The sequence below is a fragment of the Lepisma saccharinum genome, chromosome 15 (assembly GCF_977018435.1).
Source record: "Lepisma saccharinum chromosome 15, izLepSacc3.1, whole genome shotgun sequence".
Taxonomy (NCBI): Eukaryota; Metazoa; Arthropoda; class Insecta; order Zygentoma; family Lepismatidae; genus Lepisma; species Lepisma saccharinum.
The window spans coordinates 1,325,169-1,347,877 of record NC_139243.1 but is presented as its reverse complement, the minus strand read 5'-3'; positions in this window follow the sequence as shown (position 1 = coordinate 1,347,877).

Below are 22,709 nucleotides of genomic sequence, written 5' to 3'. Positions count from 1 at the left end.
AATAATTATCCGAAAAAGTTTGTTTTCGAGTTCATTCTATCTTTGCTGCGTGACGTAAATGTAACGCTGAGTGACGTCTATGCAGCAGCCAATGAACGCGCTTCTCTAGTATACGGTTAACCTTATTCGTCCAAACTCGATTCGCAGTGAAAATTTTTATCGTGATATTAGTCCAGGAAATGACTCCCTAATCCTCACTGATGCATTGGGCGTCTTGCAGACTTTGTCGAGAACAGGCAGTTACAAGTTAACAACATTTGAATACTTGATTTTCTGCAAGATGAAGCATCTTCGACAAAAAGGACAGAAAGTGGTTTTCAATTATATTCGTGCGCATAGTAATCAAAATAAATACCATGACATAGTAGATGCAGATGCAAGAAAAAAGCGAGAACCCAGGATTATGTAACACCTTTTCGACTACCTTATATCTTACTCTGGGTAAGAGATCTGTATAAGTTACAAAAACAGTGGAAGGAGTGGTGCAAAATAGAACTACAAAATACCACATCCTATAAGTGGCATGCTGAAGTCAGAAATCATAGAGCTTGGTACCAAAACATGAATCTACCCCGGGCAGTGGTTGTTTTTATAAGAATGCGAACAGGTCATGTATTTAGTAAATCAACATTTGGCTCGTTTAAAGATTGTGCCGTCAACTTCCTGCCAGTGCGGAGAAGCTAATCAAACACTTAATCATTTATGTTTTGAATGTCACTTAAGACAACAATACCGAGACTCTCTATATAGAAACTTACAACATGCACAGGTACCATTTCCGATATCCTTATCTACATTAATATCTGAACCTCGCACTGCAGTTCTTTGGATTCTTTATAGTTTCGCTAGAAAACATAGGTTTACTATTTAAACAACCACGAAGATTCGCACTACAATTTAAATTAATAACCTCACAAAACTGTTATACCATAAGAACAGGAAGATAGTGTTTCGAAGAATGTGAATGATATTCAACAACAGTTTTGGAACATAGATATTAACAATAGAACCTGAACTCAGCAACTTTGGCTAGAAACTGCAATCGCGATGTGAGCCATAAAATAAAGAAGAAGAAGAAGTCCAGGAAACTTCGTATATATTCGTATCAAAGAAAGAATTCTAAACCTGGTAAATACAAGTTTGCTGTTCTATTGAATAGCTTCACCCAAATTTTGTTGGCACACTCTAAGGAAGTTCGTGAGCGTGCTTAACTCTCAGGGTTTATGAAGTAGCGGAAAATTCGCTTCATGAATATTTCATGAGCCTCGACATCTCGATATTTGCTAAACTTTGGAAGCGACTGCAATCAGGCTTTTCTGCCCCGTAATAGGCTGGAGGCCTTCGTTTAGGAAATGCTCCAAGTTCAGGGACGGATCCCGATAAGGGATAATCCGGTTTGTTTTAGTTTTTCAAGTTTAATCGAAAAACTTCTCACATTTTACCAAGATTTAAATTTTGGTTTATGTTGTGGTTATTTAGTGCGACGAAGGTTCTTGGACCTGTTATGGTGTTGTGTCTGGTGAATGTTGCTTTTCCACTCGCTCGCAAAATGTTAATGAGATAGGATGCATGTATAGTCATTTGGTTAGTGAGTTATTACGTAAGCTGTCACGTGATTGAGTGTTCCGAGTCTTCTGGAGCCATAGGAGAAAGTTGGTCAAATCGCACCACTTATCAAATATAAGGGGGTAGATGCAATACAAGTGGATACACCAGCATGTAAAGGGAACTTTTACCTCTCTTCATATGTCTTTGGAAGCATCAGAAAAAATGAAACTCTGAAAATCGCAAATGGTGCGATTAGCAACTGGTCCCCAGGGAGCCCAAATCGCACGACTGTTTAAAAGGACATGTTTCAAAGGTTCAAAGACTTCAAAATACAGTAGCAAGTTTTCTATTGAAAGCTTGTTCATTTAGAGCCACAATCATTCCTGTGATATCAGATCTTCAGTATTACAAATAAATGGAAAATGATAAACAAGTAAACTTATTCCCGACATGAATTTTGAAGCTAGAAAAAGTAAACTTAAGATTGGACTGTAGCTTATATGCAAACAGCACAAATATAGAAATGCAGTTCCCTGTTTTAGGGGCCAGAACAGGAATCGTGTAGCCATTTCTTGCACTCGATGTACCATGTTTTTTTCCACAGCTTCTCCGCATAGGAAAGAACCATTGTGCCATTTTCAGCCTAGGTTTTACCTTGGTCACAACATTTCAAGGACATCTAATTGTAGGCCTCATAGATTTTTCTCTTCTGATAGTTACTTTTGTTACCTCCCTTGGCAGTGTTGAGATATTGAAATGTTGACGGAGAAGCAGGTTGTTGTTTAAATCCTTTCATCTGTTTCTTGTGTGGCTCTTTGCCTGCCATGAGGATGATGGATCCTGTCTCTGTACAAAGGAGAATCGTCGTAGAGTTTTAGCGAAATGTGGTGCGATTTGGGCGTGCCTAACACGGTGTCCGAATCTACAAATACGCCGTTACATTGCAGGTCGAAGTCCGAATTGAAAGGCTTCCTAGACGAGCGGCTAGGGACAGCATTAGCAGGTTAGGCAGATTAACTTTTGTTTATTTAGGCTATTATATACCTACGTGAATAGGTTAGGCAAGTCCTTTGGTGCTGTTAGCATGTATTTCCAAGTTGCTAATGCTGTCCCTAGCCGCTCGTCTCCCAAGGAGTGCAGTTGCCACTTTTCCCACCAGGTGTCAGTTCGAACGTCACCTATCGTGCTCCGGGTCGTAGGCGCACAATACGAAAGCACCTCTTTACTATTTATACTGCAAATATGGCATGCAGTTCGTTGATTTATAATTTCTCTAAATACATTGTTAAATGTTCAAGTAACACCGAATTGTTGATCGTCTTTTAATAAACGTATACTGTAGAAAGTGTAAGAAGTTCCAGTGTTTATTTATGCTGACAACAGCATATTAGACAAGCGAAATAAAATAAACCAAATGAAGAATCGAATCCGGGATCCCTGCGTCATAGGGCGTTGCGCTAACCACTTTGCCATGAAGGTCGGCACAGAGAATAACGAAAATGGAGTTTTTCGGCTCCGAAACAATTCATGAAAATCCTGTAGGTCCATAAGAAAGAGAATAGCCTTTTTCAAATTAGGGAAAGACATTAAAATTCTCCATGGTAGAAGACCGCAAAGCGCGATTACTGCGGACGAGAACATCCATTACCTTGGAAACACTGCGACAGAGAGAGAGAGAGAGTCTTATTGGACTTTTGCTGCCAGGAGAAATACTTTGCCATGGCCCCTTGTATCGCGCTGTTATCTTCGATAATAGGATCTCTTAATGGCTTTCTTCGTAGCTGGATATTGCCTCCGGTAAGGTTGAACATAAGTCACTGGAATGTTCTGCAAGGACCATCCCCTATCGGAGCCCTCATCTGGCCTCTTTTAGTTCTCCCATGGACCAGGAATTAAGTTTAGTTGGGAACTCGAGTTGTAAGACTCTATGAAGCGGTAATCAATCACAATAATGGTCTTCTCCATTTTTATACTCACAGTGCGGGAATTGAAACAACACTCCTTTGATATAAGAGATAACGATGTTTTAATTCAATTTTGGTTTGTTTGAATTTCCCCGAAGTACTTGCTAGGATTACAGAATACTTCATAACTGTAATTTGCAGGCGGGTTTGCTACTAGGCTATCCTAGGGACCGCAAGTCTAGGGAGACACTGAAACGGCAGAAGTGACAATGACCATCGACTATTAAACTTCCCTAATATTGTGACAATAACAAAAATAAAACATGTGAAGTCAATTTACTTGCTTATTTCATGAAATTTTTTCGCGTTTTAAACAGCTTCTTACATAACCCTATTTCCAGAGGTCACGTAACAGTGTTCGAATATAAACAATTGCTTCTCGAAACGAAAGTAAACATTTCGATTGCCAAGAACTGAAAGTCAAGTGGAGGCATATCGACGGTTGATACGAATATCCTTGTTTCTCAGTTCGTGGCCAGTGTGTCTACCATAATGTAGTGTCGGTTTCTTTTCCTTTCGTGTGCGGTATTAGTGTTGTGTGGCGAAATGCATAGTACAAATGGCGATTATAAATGAAAATGAAGTTTAGTGAAGAATTTTTGGTAAAACTGTCAAAGCCGGGAATCGGATTTCTTCAAATTTATGGGAGAAATTACTTACGGAATTGAGTTTCTGTGTAATTTCGAAAGGTCGTAGAAGTGTTTTCTCTACTTGATGTATTTTTCTAAAATAATAATGTCCGTTCGATGCACAAAAGCTGTTGCTTGCATTTCCATCCATGTACTTGAACCGGATGTTGCGAGCATCTGATGACGTAATCCCCGGTAAGTGTTTCCAAACACACAGTTTTTTCACTATATTGCCCAACCTAAAGCAACCTAACCTTACCGGGATGTTGCGTGGAGCTATCGTGAATAGTTTTTGGGGCTATTCGTGGATGGTTATACGATCCAGAATGGTTTTTGGGGCTATGAGGGAATTTTTCTGTTAAGAAGGTTGAAACACTGCTTTGCCGTTTGAAAGACAACGCTAGAAAAAAAAAGTCGACGAGCGATATGAAAGCGGCTGACCTTGACAAGTCCGCGCAGAGAGAGAGGGAGATACATTTCCGCTGTTGCCACCTACTCACCGTTCGAGGTTCTCGCCATTCTTTCAAAATAAAAAAACAATGGCTTACATTCGAACAATTGTAAATTGCCGCTGCACGGCTATTATTGCAACAATCGATACCAATCCTGCACGAGTATTACCAGAAAGATTTAGACAATCGTATTGTGCTGTAAATTAAATGTGTAGAATCTTGAAAGTAAGTGATAGAAATTAAATATTTTATTGACCATTATTATATAGAGAAAAAGTTCTCTTGCGAGCCGATTTTTATTAAATTAGATTTGAAATAAATTCCAGTGAGAAAGTTACAAAGAAAACTCCAAATTTTAAGTTCGTATAATATTTACAGCGATATGTTATTTGGTTACTGAGAAAACGAGAGAAGAACTTGATTCATTCTTTCGCGGCGCGGCAAAGGCAACTTCGTTTGCCGCAGATATCATGCGCCTGTCTTGTGCCACTTGCAATAACAAAACAACTGTCTGGCATGCATAACATGAACTGAAAATAAAAAATAAAATGCCATTTACTTACATAATGCTCATTCCGTACTGCTGTCAACCTCGTCACTTGATTCAAGTTCTTCGGAATCCGTGTCTTGCAAATTTATAATGACCTTCTCGATGACATCATCTCTGACTATTTCAAGCTGGAAGTCATCTTCTTGTATTTTTTCTGCGTGCCACACAATCTGCCCACTCGGAAACACCTATTCTGTCTATTGCTTCGTGAGTCAGTTTCTGTACGTCGGCAATTTTGAAAGTCTTGTTCTTGTCAGCTACGTAGCCCTTCACCTGGCCCCAAATCATTTCAATCGGGTTGTACTGACAATGATAAAGTGGGAGACGAACAACTCTGTGACCATATTCTCTTGCTATTATATCGATTTCGTAACTTTTGTGAGTTGGTGTATGATGTTTCACCAACTGCAACAATTCTGCTCGGGTTTGCGTGCTTGTGTGGGGAATGTTCTTGTTACAGAGCCATGCCATAATATCCGCCTTCCTTGTATTCGAACAAGGCGTTTTATCCACTTGCAAGGAATGTATGCCCGCGTTGTCCATTACAATCACGGATTCGGGAGCGAGAAACGGCAAGAACTGCTCGCAAAACCACTTTCGAAACACGGCAGACGTCATTTCTGAATGATAGTCAGTACTGTTTGTTTTGGAGCGGAAAACCAATTTACTTTGGGGCACAAAGGCACCCCTCTCCATTAAAAATTTCCTCCCGTCGTTGCCTTTCCTCTATCTGAACCCCATCTTTTTCAAAATTTTTAACACTGACCACGTACTGCCTGCAAATCCGATAGCTTCCTTCAATTTAGCCCTAAGTTTCACTGAAGTAGGAAATTCGCCATTTGCGTATATATCAAATATAATATTACGCAATACCCCTTTATCAAAATCGTCCAAGTGCGTAACATTCTTTCGCCGATTACGACGTTTGCCAGGCGAGCGAAAAGAAACCGACCCTGTATCGCCGATCGACGACCTGGCTTCCTTCGCAATCGTCTGAACTGTACGCAGACCTATCCCACATGCAGCCGCTGTACGCTCCTGACATTTGGCAGCACTGCTCCCTGACGAACACGAGGCACTGTCTGCACTGCGTGATTCACTTTGGAAGAACTGATACACTTTGTACACCATATCTCGCGCTTGTTTGTGTAGAATACGACGCTTAGGTGTTTCTGTAGCCATCTTGCACACGTATATTGACAAATTTTTGTGATCACACTGAAGAAACACGAACAGTCACAACGAAAACCAAACCGATTCTTGCCGCTCGTAAAACAAAAGAACGACATCGCGCGTTTTGCACAGCAGTCTCCACCACCTCCTTTTGCTACTGCGCATCGAGGCTTGTTCAAGGTCAGCCGCTTTCATATGGCTCGTCGACTCTAGTCAAGATTTGCCCGCCATTTTGCGTGTTCAGGGAAGCGAGAAAAGAACGAAAAATAATTACTCGATATGTCGACAATAGATACTCATTTCGTTAAAAAATTCGAATTCCCTTGTTAAACAATCTTTCGCAATGCAGAATAAGTAAGTACGAATGTCAACAATTACAGAAGAAACGAGTTACAGCCGATTCCCGGCTTTGACAGTTTTACCGAATTTTTAATCAGATGTGTCTATATTTTAAAGTTTGCAAGTATTATTATAACAGAGTGAAGTGAGTGAAGTACCATGGTATCAAAACTGTTACTACTACTACTACTACTAATAAAAGGGCAGGGTCCAAAGCAAAGGATATCCTATAGTGACCCAAATACAAGTATACAAAGGCCTCCCCAATGGCGCAGTGATAGCGACGTCGCCTTGTAATCAAGGGGTCCCGGGTTTGATACCCAGTGGAGGCACATAGTGATTCGGATCCCACTTAAACTGTAGGTCCAGTCCCGATTAGCCTTTCTGTGCATATAGTTGACTTAAAACAACAAATCAATCCATCAATCAATCTTTACAAAACCACATCAATAAAGTTAAAATATAAACCTGTTAGTTCAAATCGCCCCACTTCCTAGTAGAGCCGTCTTAAATATTAACAACAAAGAACACTCAACATCAGGCAGGATTCGAACCTGGGATTCCTGGTGTCGTAGCGATAACCACTCCGCCATGGAGCTCTGCATGAAGACCAGAAGTAAACTAAGGCACGATTAGACGGAAGCATTTCACTTAGCATTTTAAATGCTTCCAAAAACCCTATAGCATTTCTTATAGCAGGCAATACTTTACACAACCTATAACATTCCGGTTAGCATTTGCGATTGCGATGCAGAGAACATTATATAATATATACAGCACGAAAGGTATACGAGATGAGTCAGTGCCGGTGTTTACAATTGAAACAACTAATTTGTTCTTCCAAGAATGTACTGTATAAGCTACAAAGTATGTGTTTAAGCAGTGCCATTGATTTGTACCCAATACCCTTTTTTAGAAACGTTATTTCTCTCGGTTGAATAGCGTATCATTCTAGTGAATGATGGAAGTACCCCAGCACCTCCACCATGTATCATTCTACTGAATGATGAGATCGAACCTGCCACTACCAATAGATTTATGGGTGATGTAGCTAATCATCATTCATCCTCTTTAATGATGAGAGCACTTGTCATAACGACAAGTTAAATGCTTGGAAGCAAAAGGCACAACTGAAATAAAATACCTTAAACAATTATAAATGGCAAATAGTCACTCGTTGGATTTTAGAACCTTGAACCCGAATCATACATGGTAAGGATTAGGATAAATACCTGTCTAGACTTACAATAGATGATCAAATCAGTAGCGAAGTATAAAATGAAACTGTTCTTTCTCCAGGCTTCTCAGCTAGTTGTTCTCAGTCAGGGAGACTACACTCCTTTCCAACTCTACAAATACCTCTTCCCTGTTTCCAATCAATTCGAAAAGTGAGTCCTTCCCAGTCTGTCCGCTCCTCTAAAACGGTACCAGTTTCATAGATCGGAGACACATTAAAATCGGATATTTTGTGTTTTGCATGGTTCGTACTTACCAATTGTGTATTGCGGAACATAGTTCAAGGTGCCATTATGCTTTTTACACGAAAACAAACACAATTTTTCACATTCTGAGCGCTTTTTTTCTATTCCTTTCTTTGATTCCGGAACACACAATATGGCGGGCACATCTTGACTCACGTTGTGGGTATGCAGTATTTCAACCTTCGGCACCGAAAAATACCTACTATCGTGTTCGTCACCGGTGGAAATTATACATTATGCACGGGTAGCTGACGTATAGCCCCACAAACCATTCACGGATAGCCCCACAAACCATTTCCCATAAGGTTAAGTTTGGTTTTGTTACGTTAGTCAAAGATAGTAAAAAAAGGGGGTTTGAGACACTGACAGGGGCTTACGTCATCAAACGTAAGCAGCATCCGGTTGCCGTAGGGCAAGCAAATGAAAGCAATGGCAATTGTGCGTCGGTGAGATATTTCTCTTGAAAAATACATGATTTCCCGGTCAAATATATTCCACGATGAAAGCAAATACCTCGACGAACGTTGTAAACCTTGGAGAAACTCATTTCCGTAAGTAGTTTCTTCTGTAAAATTGAAGAAATGTGTCTCCGATGTATGAAACTGTTACCATTTAAAACCCTGTCAATAGAGACTTCCTCCACTCTGATTCGTGAGTTTTAACCTCCCTAAAATTGTAAACAGCTTACTACTTGTTTACCTGTTGTAAACCTTGTAGCCTCCGTACATCAGGAAGTCTACTTAACACTCGACTGTGCATAATTAAAATGCCTCAGAGGAACAGACAGCTGGTGCAAACAAGTGAACGACCCTTGGTGAATTGAAACTTCTAGAGGAAGTTTAAATAAAAATAAAGAATAATCCTATGGATTTATACGATAGTTATCGGCTTTTAAAGATGTGAAGTGATACATTGTTTACATGCCATACATGCAATTCCTGTCTGTCCTTCGAAGAATATCATGAACAAATCAAACAATTATAGATGTTTTCTGTGTACATGGGTATGTTTATAAATACAATTATCCCTGTAGTGTGTATATTTGTATATATACGAGTATTTACATGTGTATAGTTATAAATGTCTCAGTCTGTATATAGACATGTATCTTGTTCTACCTCAGTGAATATCATTTTTTGATTTATGTTCTCTAGAATACTTGTGCTGGTGTTCTTTATGAAACAATTATTGTAGTTTTGCTCTACTTCTTCTTCTTTTGTTTTGTATTATTGTAATTGTATTTTTTTTAATTGTTTAAAATATATATATATGTAAGCCTATTGTAATTGGAGCGAAAGCTCTGTTATGGGTGAAATACATCTCACTTGGCCGCCATTACACCTGCACTCGTGACCTAGAGGTCGCTTTTGATTGGCTATGCTACGAAAAATGCTAAGGAAATTGGATCGATTCAATCTTCGCGAAATGCCATGAAACGTACGAACGATTTTTTACATTACACGGTATCATTTTAGTCATGGTATAAAATGTTAAGAAATATGCATTCGTCTAAAACGGGCAGTGAACAAAGGAGCCACTTTTTTAAAATTTTTTAGGTATCAGTTCGTTATATCGGAGACACTTTAAAATCGGATATTTTGTGTTTCGTATGGTTTGTACTTACCAATTGTGTATTGCGGAACATATTTGAAGGTGCCATTAAGGTTTTCACACGATTAGAAAAAAAAAAATTACACTAAGATAAGCCATTTGTCGAAGTATAACGGAACGCACGTCATGGTGCGAGCCTCACAAACCATTCACGGATAGCCCCAAAAACCATTTCGGATCGTATAACCATCCACGAATAGCCACAAAAACCATTCCCGGATAGCGCACGGACCAATCACAGAAGGTTAGGTTAGGTTAGGTTCAGTTAGAGTGCGCGTCAAATGTTCTGCATATCTCGATAGCCAATAGCAGCGCACTGCAGCGGTGTCATGTCGAAATCTCACACGGTAAAGAGACAGCGTGGTTGAGCGAAACGCCTTGTCACGGAAATAGGCAACGCCGCACGTCTGTGATTCGTTGGTGCTGTTCAGCCGTTCAAGGCCATACGCAGGAGATTTGACGCGCACTCTAGGTTAGGCAAACAGTTAAAAAACGGCGTGGTTAAGTTTTCGCTTAAATTGAAGCAACGGGAATTGATTTGATTGAAAGATGAAAGAAAATACCTCGAAGAACTTCGACAATGCTACAGAAACTGATTTCCGCAAGTAGTTTTTCCTGTAAATTTGAAGAAAAGTGTCTCCGATATAACGAACTGTTGCCATTTTCTGTTTAAATGCGAAAGTTATAGAACAGACATAAACAAATGCTTGTGAAAGTACGGAAGAAAGAATTGGTTCCTTGCGATCGCCTAAGAGAGACACATTCCTTGCCTCTACCTCAGAAACCCCCACCCCACCCCGCTATTCCCCAGGTGAGGGGGAAGAACTCGGAGATTGATTATTGCGTCCAATAATGCCTAAGGAATAGAGTCCGCCCTGTGGCAAATTGCCTCCCTTGTATCAGCTGATAACGGGAACGATACAGATTGGTCCTCGGGCGAATGTTCCAGGTCGGAGTGGCTCGGAATTCCAATTTTCCCCAGCAACACTTGCTTCCACCTTTCTCCGCCAGAGGCGCTGCTACGGAAGAATTAAATTAGCCGGAAGACAAATAAAAAAGGAAATTAAAGATTGGGTGTTCCCGAATTGCGACCGGGTCGTGACGTACATTTCGCAAGCTCGGAACAAGAGTCTTTCAAGCGAAGCATTACCCCGGATTCCATTGTGACACGGAAAATGTCCAATAATGAAACAACACAGGAGGCTAGAGAGGGGCACCTGCCCCTCCCAAGACCCTTTGAAAAATATAGGACACGTTCCTGCTTGGAATTCTTACCGATCATTACAATTGCATCCTATATTGCTCTAGCACCCCACATTCCAAAACTTGACAATTGACACATGTATGTGTCAATTGCATAGACTGCAAATGAATCACTTTCTGGTGTCAAAATACACACATAAATGCACCAAATGGCACTTTTATCAGATAGTGTTACGTGTGACGTATTAAAAATGCATCACTTGGGAAAATCAGATAAGATAATTTAATAAAAAACAATAATGCACATTTAGCTGTATCAATTGATGCATTAAAAGTGAAATGTTGTTATATTTGAAATGATCTTATCTGATTTTCCCAAGTGATGCATTTTTAATGTCACACGAAACATCAACTGATGAAAGTGTCCTTTTATGCATTCTATGTGTATTTTGACACACCAGAAAGTGTATAATTTGCAGTTTATGCACCTTAATGTGTTATTGGGGTCAACATACACGTGTCAATTGTCAAGTTTTGGGTTCTGTGTGTATATGTGTCTTCTTTTATTTAACTATGTTTCGAAAGTTGCAATTTTAGTACAATTAGCAGTATTATTAAAGTTATTAAAAGTATAGAAACAAAAGCAATACGAACAAGAAAAAACGCGTTAGTTGTTATTTTTAAAATGACTCTTTTATGAAAATTATAAATATAGCATCATCATCCTCTTTAGTAATCTACGATCAAATATATTGCTTGTGGAAATTGAATGCTTTCATTCACATATTTAACTGAGACATGGTCTCCATTTAACTTTTCACGAAACCAGGGGTGCCTAAAAGGGGGGGAGGGATTGTGGAGCAGATTTTTGGGGGGATTTTTTCCTTAATGTAATATAAAATTCAACATTTATATCTAATTTCCAAAATAAATGTAAAAACGTTTACACCTTAGGTACACCATATTTAATCCATTAGATGAAGAAAATGAAGTACGTATTTAGAGGTAGCAATGATGCGAACAGGTGGGTTTGTGAACTCACGTCATGTCCAAGCAACTTATTTTTTTTTTTAGGGGGGACAATTTTTTTTTATGGCAATTTGATGTGAAACAGTACAGCATTTGGCACAAGTTGGATTACGTTATTAACTATCCATTGCTGTTACAGAAATATCAAATTGTAGACTGCCAAGGAAATTGTAACGGGTAATATTATTATTAAGGAAGTGGTAAGTGGAACTCTTACACATTGGGTCTTAAATCGACACGTGGATGGAATTTTAGTTAGGGGGCTGAGCATTAAATTTGGGTGGGATATGTGGTTTAGAGATTTTTGTCTTTTGGAGGGAGTAATATCTAGGTTGAAGGATTGAATATTAAATTTGAGGAGAGGAGTTATGGAGCTCTTAATGAAATGTAAAATCTTAGATTGAAAACGAATTTCTTTAGAGTTCGGCCATTATATTTGGGAACTGTATTTAGCGATATGGTAGGCGCACGTTTCAGCGCCTAACTTGGGTAAATATCGAGGGATCCTATGAAAGCATTGACGTCCCATTAAATTAATATTCTTGCAAGAATGCAAAGAAATGAATATAAAAATTTTCTTGCTCGCTTCGCTCGCAATGTTGCGTTACAATACTGTGCGTCTGGCATTTTCATGAGACGATTGTGAAGAATTATACTGTAGCTGCATTACAAGACAAACAATATTCTCGATATTTATTAATAATATAATTTCTTAAAATAGGTTTAGTGTCGGTATACTGCTTTTTAAAGTAGGTGACTTTGATGATGTGGTTCTATTAGAAATATTATTGTATTATTGATTCCCTGTAGGCTATGCTGCAATAGTTGTACTAACTGTGTACTTCATAGTAAAGCCTCGCACATTACTCGATAAAACAGGATAATAAATAGGGTCAAATTCGAATTTCTAACTTATTGTTGCAGGGTAATTTTGCTTTGGCAAGTTAAATTTGCACTTAAGATCAAATCCATGTAATTATGGTTATGGATTATTAAAAAAATGTAATTACCCCAAGCAAAGGGGGTGGGTTCTTTGAAGGACGCACCTTATTATATATTCTCGGAATTTCTAGCTAGGGTTCTGTAATTTTCGATCTTAAGTTGTATAAGACTTTGTGTTAAATACCCAAATTGCGGGTTATTGAAATCTTGTTCAACCTCAAACACCGTTTAAATACGTATTTATATAATTATGACATTTAATATTGCTAGCTTTCTGTTATTTCGAAAATTTGAACCATTAACAAATATGGACAGTTTAACAGGCTATTGTATTCAAATAAAAAGAATTATTACGTATTCACCAAAATATTTTGAGGAGTAATGAATGCATCCATGGTCTAGCTTGGGGATGGAAACCTCTGTTTAAGGAGAACTGGCAGATCAAGTATCGTGTTCAATAAAGCTTAAAAGAACGTTACTTTCGGTAGACACGCTATCGTAATTAAATACTTCATGTGGATTACCATTTGGGGGGACGCATGACGAGATTTGGGGCGGATTGCGCCATTGGCCTTGGGAGGGATGGCAGCCCTGCACGAAAGCGTATTCTCTATGAATTTTTGGACTTCAGCTCTGTTGGGTTCGATAGCCAGCGAAAGCGCATAGTGAGCCAGTCCTGCTCTAAACTGTAGACGGACAATTCCATCGTGTCGGGTGTGATATTCAGACAAATTTACTTTCATTCTTAAATTATTTTCTTAGCACCTTCAAATATGTAACTCTATCAATTTATGTATCTTCATTTTTCCTTGACAAAAGTTATTTAATTTCAGAACATTCCTCCCCCATCTCAATTTTCAGCTACAGAAAATACATTTTTTGTACTTGTGACGGGTGTGACACTTCTGAGACATGACTTTATAACCTTCTCATTCTTTCAGAACACACTGTGAAATATGTGGGTTTACTGAAACAATTTTCTATATGTCAACACAACAAACTTTACACGACATTTAGATGCTTCTAGTTTCTAAAAATATTACTACATACTTTTATTATAAACATTTTTTGCCTGTGACGTGTTACAAGATACACATTTTTAATTTGTAAGATTATGGAACAATGCAAAGGCTATGAAATTTATCATAAATAGATTCTTCCAACTAAGGTGTGTTTCAGAAATTAAGTAGGGTACTTCAGAGCTTAAGATGTAGAAACAATAAATGATACAATTAGAACGAAATTAGAATTAATTTAGTTTTCTTATTGTATGATACTGTATCACAATGAAACTAAATTAACTGGAAACACCAGACATAATATCCCACTTCTACTATAAAAAGTAATAGGCTTGAAACCATATGTTATTTAAAAGCCATGAAAGTAATGTTTATATTAATAATTCCAAATTCTGCATAATTTTCCATTTAATTTCATGTACATTATGTGACAGTTTGAATAAAAATAAAATTAACCTTCTTTGTCCACTTTCGCATGGAGTGAATGAGATGAAGTCCAGATAAGCGTATCCATCTAGTGTGGAACCACAGATAAGGATATATAAGCGGATCTTCATTGAAGGCAGGGAAACCGCTGCACGGACCTCCCGCTGGGATCGGCCCCCTCGGAAGAAGCTTCGGAATAATACGCTGGGAGGCTCTGAGAGTCACCACTCGAAATATTGCTTCCACAAAAAGACAAAAGATGGCATTGCTAACTTCCAACGCTCGCGTGCTAAGATTGACGTCATCGAATTCCGAGACAAATTCGCTTGCGACGCCACAGGTCTTCGGCATTCAAAAACTGACCGCGAAGGCGTCGCTTATTAGCGGTTCTGGAAAATACCTGACTAGACTATTATACTCATTCCTAACAGATAAGAGATTACTGAAGAAACAACGTTATAAAAACGAGTACTTTTTCAAGGAACACTCAAGCAATTTACCACAGATATTCTCTGCGTAGCAACGAGATAAGTCGTTTATATGTGGTTTTATCTATCTTGCGTTTCTTTTGCATTTTCGACTAAATACCACATCAATAGATGAGTGAATTCAATAATCGCAACAATATCTCTGGACAGCAGTCTTTTAAAAAAGAAGGAATTGAGAGGTTCCCAGATAAACATACATACAACATATTTACGTTTATTATACACGAATTTCTGTTGTGATTTCATTAGAGGTATTATTATTAACGGTATGTATAACATTTTAAATTCAAAATTGTCACATATCGGAAAGCGAAAATCGTTCGCATGTTTCATAAAGGTAACTATTACAAATGTTTATACGTGTTGAGAAACTTGTGGAATGTGGTGGAACTCTCAATCTTCTGAGCCGAAATTGTGAATTGGCTGTCAAGCAAGCACCGCTACGAAGGCACGTTAAATATTTTTTTTTTATTTCATGAAAATCGCAATTAAAAATTGTGTAGTAGCTTATACGGGAAATAAATCAGGTTGAAATAAATTAAGAGGGCCTAAAAAACCGTAAAAATCTCTCCGCCTTTGCATTTTATTCGTTTTTTGGAGCCGTAAAAAAAATGCGATGCTCATAACTTGTAAATCTCCCTGCTCGAAACAGCGCTTGTAAAAAGGCCTCCACATATACCGTGTGTTGCTTGTCTGGTCCTGAATGCATGGCCCAATTGCGTGCCCAGATTGCTGGACCTGCTCCAAAAAAATGGGCGGGTGAGCGTGAATTTAGTTTGGGAAACCCGAAATCGGGTCAGGAATGACGTATGAGCCCCGGGTCTGGTTCTGCCTGATACGTGTCAATAGTGAACGTCTCGTACCTGACCGAGCTGCCAAATCGAGCATTAGGCACTTCTCCATTCATGGCACACGGCGCTCATGCGAAGGGTTGCATAATGAGACCGCATAACTGGCTCCAACCCCTCTTTTCCGAAGGGAGATTTTTTTTCTGACGTTCCTTTCAGTTCCCAACTTCTACTCTAGCATCCAGGAAGTAGACTAAGAGAGTTTGCCTTGAGGGACGTTCAAGAAGTTCTCGGAATGAATAATGTATTGCAGTTTCTGGCGTGACGTCGATGATCTGAGCCTATGAGAGCATACGGACGTCCGAAAAACGAAGGTCGGTAAAACTGTTAAAGCCGGAAATCGGATTTCTTCAAATTTACAGGAGAAAGTACTTTCGGAATTGAGTTTCTGTGTAATTTCGGAAGGTCGTAGAAGCGTTTTCTCGCATTTTTCAATGTATTTGGCCGCTAATTCATGTATTTTTCTATAATAATGTCCATCCGATGCACGAAAGCTGTTGCTTGCATTTCCATCCATGTACTTGAACCGGATGTTGGGAGCATCTGATGACGTAAACCCCAGGTAAGTGTTTCCAAACACACAGTTTTTTCACTATATTGCCCAACCTAAAGCAACCTAACCTAACCTTACCGTGATGTGCGTGGGGCTATCGTGAATGGTTTTTGGGGCTATTCGTGGATGGTTATACGATCCAGAATGGTTTTTGGGGCTATGCGTGAATGGTTTTTGTGGCTATGCGGGAATGGTTTTCGGGGCTATGCGGGAATTTTTCTGTTAATAAGGTGAAACACTGCTTCGCCGTTTGAAAGACAACGCTAGTCAAGATTTGCCCGCTATTTTGCGTGTTCAGGAAGCGAGAAAAGAACGAACAATAATTACTCGACATTTCGACAATAGATACTAATTTCGTTAAAAAAAGCGAAATTCCTTGTTAAACAATCTTTCCCTATGCAGAATAAGTAAGTACGAGTATAAACAATTACAGACGATTCCCGGCTTTAACAGTTTTACCCGAAGGTCTCCTCTTCAACTAGCTTACGGAATACGTAATCCTCATTTATTTCTACGCGTATGTTAATGATTTTCCTATCCATTAAGAAGTTTGAATTTTTTTAATACATGGATTGAAGTGGTTTAGTTAACACCGCTTTTTCGCCTCTTTTGGCTAATCGCGAAGATGGGAATGAGTGATATGATGAAATTTATGAATGGACACAAACACCCATGCCGGGATTCGAACCCAGGACCTCTGGCGTCGTAGCGCGCTGTGCTAAAAACTCCCCCACGGAGGCCGGCTTGAATTTCTTTAAAATCCACTTTATGCACAGATAGGCTAATTGGTACTAGACTTACATTACCACTGGGTGTCCAACCTGGGACCCCTTGATTACAAGGCGACGCCGTCACCGCTACAAAGCGCAGGTTTATTCTCGGTGAGAATTTTTCCAAATGCAACTTCTGGATCCGCCACTGTGTCAAACATGCTTTCTCTTCTTTCTGTTTGCATATTTTCAGGTTTCGCTTTTTTCTTCTGTAACGACCGGATTGATCATTACTGGCTTCTTAATAATGTGCTAATTCATTGTTGGCCAGATACAAGGTGAAAGTGTTAATTAATATGTTTTCATATGTGTTTTTTTATATATTATTGCATGCATGTACATGTACTTGTTTGATTATGCTTTTGGTAGATATTAGATTCATCTGTTCTTAGCTTCCCCGTTGGGGTGATATCTTTAAAAAAGACCGTTGCTGTGGAATTTTACAGTGCTATGGGGTGAACCCCGTCTATAAAAAGGGCCAGTTAGGCTGCACAAGAAAACAATTTTTCTACCACCTTCACGAGGACGAGGAACCTTCCCTCTGGTATGGTGGCTAGGCTAATGATGGAAAATATATGTAGCATTTGGTAAAGCCATGGGCGTAACTTGGGTCCTAACTCTGGGGGTAGGGGCCAAATTCGAACTTGGGACTTATTTTTGGGGGGGAGAATCAAACTTGAGACTTAATTTTTGGGGGCTGAATTAAACTTTACACTTAATTTTTGGGGGGCTGAATCAAACTTGGGACTTAATTTTTGGGAGGAGAATCAAACTTGGGACTTAATTTTTTGGGGGGGGGGCTGAATCAGACTTGAGACTTAATTTTTGGGGGGCATAATCCAAATTGGGATTTAATTTATTTGGGGGGAGAATCAAACGAGACTTAATTTTTGGGGTACTGAATCAAACTTGAAACTTAATATTTGGGGGGCATAATCCAACTTGGGACTTAATTTTTGGGGGGAGAATCAAACTTGAGAATTAATTTTTGGGGGGCATAATCCAACTTGGGACTTATTTTTTTTTTGGGGGGGGGAGAATCAAACTTGAGACAATTTTTGAGGGGAGAATCAAACTTGAGACTTAATTTTGGGGGGATGAATCAAACTTGGAACTTAATTTTTGGAGGAGAATCAAACTTGAGACAATTTTTGGGGCCTGAATCAAAATTGAGACTTAATTTTTGGGGGCAGAATCCAACTTGGGACTTAATTTTGTGGGGGGGCTGAATCAAACTTGCGACTTAACTTTCGGGGGGGCAGGATCAAACTGAGACTTTGGGAGACAGGATCGACAAGTTTTCCATCCCGTAAAAAGTCCAGAACTGCACAATTATAAAATATACTCTTCAATACTTTGCTACCCCGGTCCCAGGAGGTTAAAAAAAGTGTCCTTAACTTTTAAATTTAGTAACCTGAACATTTGGAAGGGGGAAGGGCAAGTGCCCCCTTGTCCCCGCCAAGTTACGCGTATGGGTATCGCCAAACCCTGTTTGAAATCCTCAAGTTCCCCATTAAGATATTTCCGAGTCTCATCATAATGCCTTGCGAATGAAGTAGAGGTGCTGCGTAAGGAAACGCAATCAAAATGCTCCCTATAAGTTTCGCTAGAAGGTTGCGTAACTGGCCGGAATATTATTAAGTCGAGGGTAGGCTGCGGAGATAGTTAGACTAACTCTGTGTTAGTGAAATGGTTAGGCCATTGATACGCCATTGCTGAATTAATGAAATTAGTGGGTGATGTAACTTATTCCTCCTTCATCCTCAATGATGAAAGCACTCGTCATTGACATGACAAGTCAAACGCTTGGCAGTGCGAAAGGAACAACTAAAACAAAATAGCTCAACAACTAGAAAAGACAATGGCCACTCATTGGGTTTTATGAACCTTCGAACCTGAATCATGGCTGGGTTAGGATAATTACCTGTCTATCTGAAGAGTGATGATAAATTCGAAGAATAAAATAGACTAAGACCTCTCTAGGCTTCGTTGCTCGTTGACCAGGACTCGCCTCACTTTCCCTCAACTACTTTCTCTAAGCTCCTCCCTCGCCTCAATCCAAAACAAAAGTCAGCCCCTTCTCAGTCTGTCTCACCTCTATATCACCCAGGCCATGGAGACCTTCCTCCATGCCGAATCGTGATTGCAAACAGCTGACTCCATAAACCTGATGGAACTTCCTATATCCTGAATACATCAGGAAGTTTGCATAGCACAACACTGTGCATTATTCACATACCACAGAGGTTGAGACAACTGAAGTAAACAAGTGAATGCCCTGGTCAACATGAAGCATCCAGAGAGAGTTTAAATAAAATGTAATCTTATGGATTAATACGATATAATAAACTCTTGTAATCCTAAACCTCAAGGATAATGTTTTGATTTGACGAATTAACTTCTAGAGCTATAGCACTGCTTTTTTTTTACCAATTGATTATTCACTCTCTGTATTAGTTTCCATGGACAGAAATATAAATGTCATGCATGCCCCCTTGATTTCTGAAATTGCGGGGTTACTGAAAATCTGCTTTCGAGACACCCAGGGATAGGTGCGGAAAAGGAGAGATTGAATGATTGGAAGGAAGTAATCAAGGGCTTGATAAAACAAGGGAATCGGAGGTTCAACACACTCCACATATCCCATGCTCCTCCAAGCTAATCGAATGGATGCATCGTCCACGCAGCTCCACTCCGCCATCCTTGATACCATCTCCACAGCCTCTGAGACAGAGACAGAGAGAGAGAGAGAGAGAGAGAGAGAGAGAGAGAGAGAGAGAGAGAGAGAGAACACGCTCCACTCCCTCCACGATGCTAGGAGCATTTGCATAGCGGCTGGAGAGTGCTCTTCCCTGGAATTAACCAGGCAATTAATTAAAATAGCGGTGGAAGGTCTCTCTGTGTGGTTTGCCCACCCTCCCCCCTTCGGAACTTGCAAATGAAAAGGGACGATTACAACATGGAGGCCTTAATCCGTCTTCGAGCCATTTTCAGAAACTCTTATTAATCCTTTGCATAACCATCAAGCAATTTTCGCGGGGCAAAATGTCGGTTTTTCCCTCTCACAGATTACCGTTCTGTTTCTCTTTCTTCCTTTTAAAATCTCTGGAATAAAGTGAAACAGAAAGTTGGGTTATTGGGATAAAAACTCCCCAGCGGTGAATTGAATGATCCGTGCGAAACCTAATATTTGAAAAGGAAAACTTGAGGTTCTTAAAACAAAATACATAGTAAGGTTATCTCTGTACCAAAATACACTGTAGAGACGGGAAGAAAATAAAATATTAATTCCTCATGTTCCTCTACTTCACCGGCAATACAAAAGGGACAACTAGACCTTGAAATGCTCGCTTTCCTGCAAGGCGTCAAGTGCATCTAACTCCACGCCGTAGTACAAATTGCATTGAAAGCAGTGATGTGCCGTAGACTCTAAGTTTACGTCTACATGCGTTGTCTACACGTAATCTACGCGTAGATTACATTGGTTTGTAGTTTACATAGACTACGTAGACAATCTAAAGTGCATTAAAATTAATTTTCAAGGGTTTCATGAAAGGAAAAATGAAATTTTCAACTATACTGGTTCCTAACGAAAGAAGAGAATCCTATTTACAACAAAATTTATCTTCTCTTCTATTATCAACTATGGAAGAAGATAAATATTATGCAAAAAACAACAACAGATGGCAGTCGTGAGGCAAGAGTGGTCTTTTTCCCATAAAACGCTAGAATATTTCCTATATTAGGTTTCTTCCTAGGTGAGAAATTGTTCGAATTTGGATGAAAGAGTATGAAGAGTTCTCCTCACACATCAGCAACTGATACGCAGTATAATTTTCTTTTAATTGCACGGCGCCCTTTGCTAAGTTATCACCTTTCGCCATGTTGTTTACATAGATTACGTAATCTACGTGTATAAAGTAGTCTACCTGTAGAATGTAGACTATCGTTGTTTACGCGTAGACGCACATCACTGATTGAAAGTTGCTATTAAAATCCACTTATAGCCGTAGATTTAGAGAACACAGATTACGGCTTACAGGGAAGCGTACATTTCAGGGTCTAGGTGTGCCATTTTTATTGCTCGTGACTGTACATTGAAACGATACTAGTTTATATTTAATGTAGGAAGTCAGCACGCTGCCATCGCTTCTCAATTTCTTCAAGTAAAGTGAATGTCACCGTAGGAACCGAACGCTTCGATGTTTCTCGGAATTTTAAGTGTGTGGCCTTTTCCCTGCTTACAGGTCATCATCCCCGATGGCGCAGTGGTAGCGTCGTTGCCTTGTAATCAAGGGGACCCGGGTTCGATACCCGCTGGAGGCACATGGCACAGTGGTTCAGATCACACTTTAAACTGTAGGTCCAGTCCCTATTAGCCTTTCTGTGCATAAAGTGGGCTTCAAACAACAATTCAATCAATCAATTACAGGTCATCAACACGAGGGTTGGGTGTCACTCTGTGAATTCATTCTTTTGAAATGGTAGAAAATTTTTATAGAAAAATTCCAAGTAAAATGAACTATTTTGCGGCTGTACTGGAACGCAGGCGGACGTGTGAAATATTAAGAATACTCTAAATATGACTCAAATATGCTCCTTTATAATATATACTTGGCTAAAATATGCCTCTAAATGATCAATAAAACCAACATTTTCCTGTTCATAAACGCTAGAGACGTGTTTAAATTATAAGCAGGCTAGGACATAAATATGACATCATAAAAATCCTGTTTTTAATAATGAATACGTTCTACACTTCTCACATGATATACAGGGTGAGTCAAAGATCAGGAACCATAGGATTAATGTGTGTTACAGGTGCTGAGATGTTGCTGACCAAAGACGAACGTGTTGAAGTGGTACTGCAGTTCTACATATATTGCTAACGGGCCTCCCCGTGGCGCAGTGGTAGCGTCGTCCCCTTGTAATCAAGGGGTCCCGGGTTCGATACGCGGTGGAGGCACGTAGTGGTTCGGATCCCACTTTAAACTGTAGGTCCAGTCCCAATTAGCCTTAATGTGCATAAAGTGGACTTAAAACACCAAACCAATCAAAGCATATGTTGATGCAGAATTCAACCGTCTACACACCGATAGACTTGGCGACTGCACTATGAGTGATTTGGTGTATATCGAGCTGTAGACGGTTGAATGCAGCAGTACCACTTCAACACGTTCGTCTTTGGTTAGCACCATCTCAGCACCTGTAACACACATTAATCTTATGGTTCCTGACTTTTGACTCACCCTGTATATTAAGCTTCAGCTTTGCACTGAAGGAGAGTTTTGGCTTTTTCTCAACATTTTCGGACATCTACGTGGGGGATAATGCGTAACGTTCTCCATGAAACTACATCTTTCTTTGAGAAAAAAACATCGTACATAATGCACTGCGAAGCGGTTGGGTACCAAACTTTACATCGGCCATGACAGTTTCCAAGGACTTGAATTATTTCCTCCCATAGAGACGAGGTGAGTCCCTCCCCCCATGAATCATGGGTAAAGTTTCTGCAGGGATAATACGATACGGGGAAAGGGACATCCATCAATTCTATTACTTCCCTTCCGTTCACACAACGTAACTTTTTTCTTTCTCCTCGGAAATTCTTCTAGTCCTACGAGGCGAGCGTTCCGCCCGATAATCGTGTTTCAAGAGCGTGACGCTAGATGTCACATCAATCG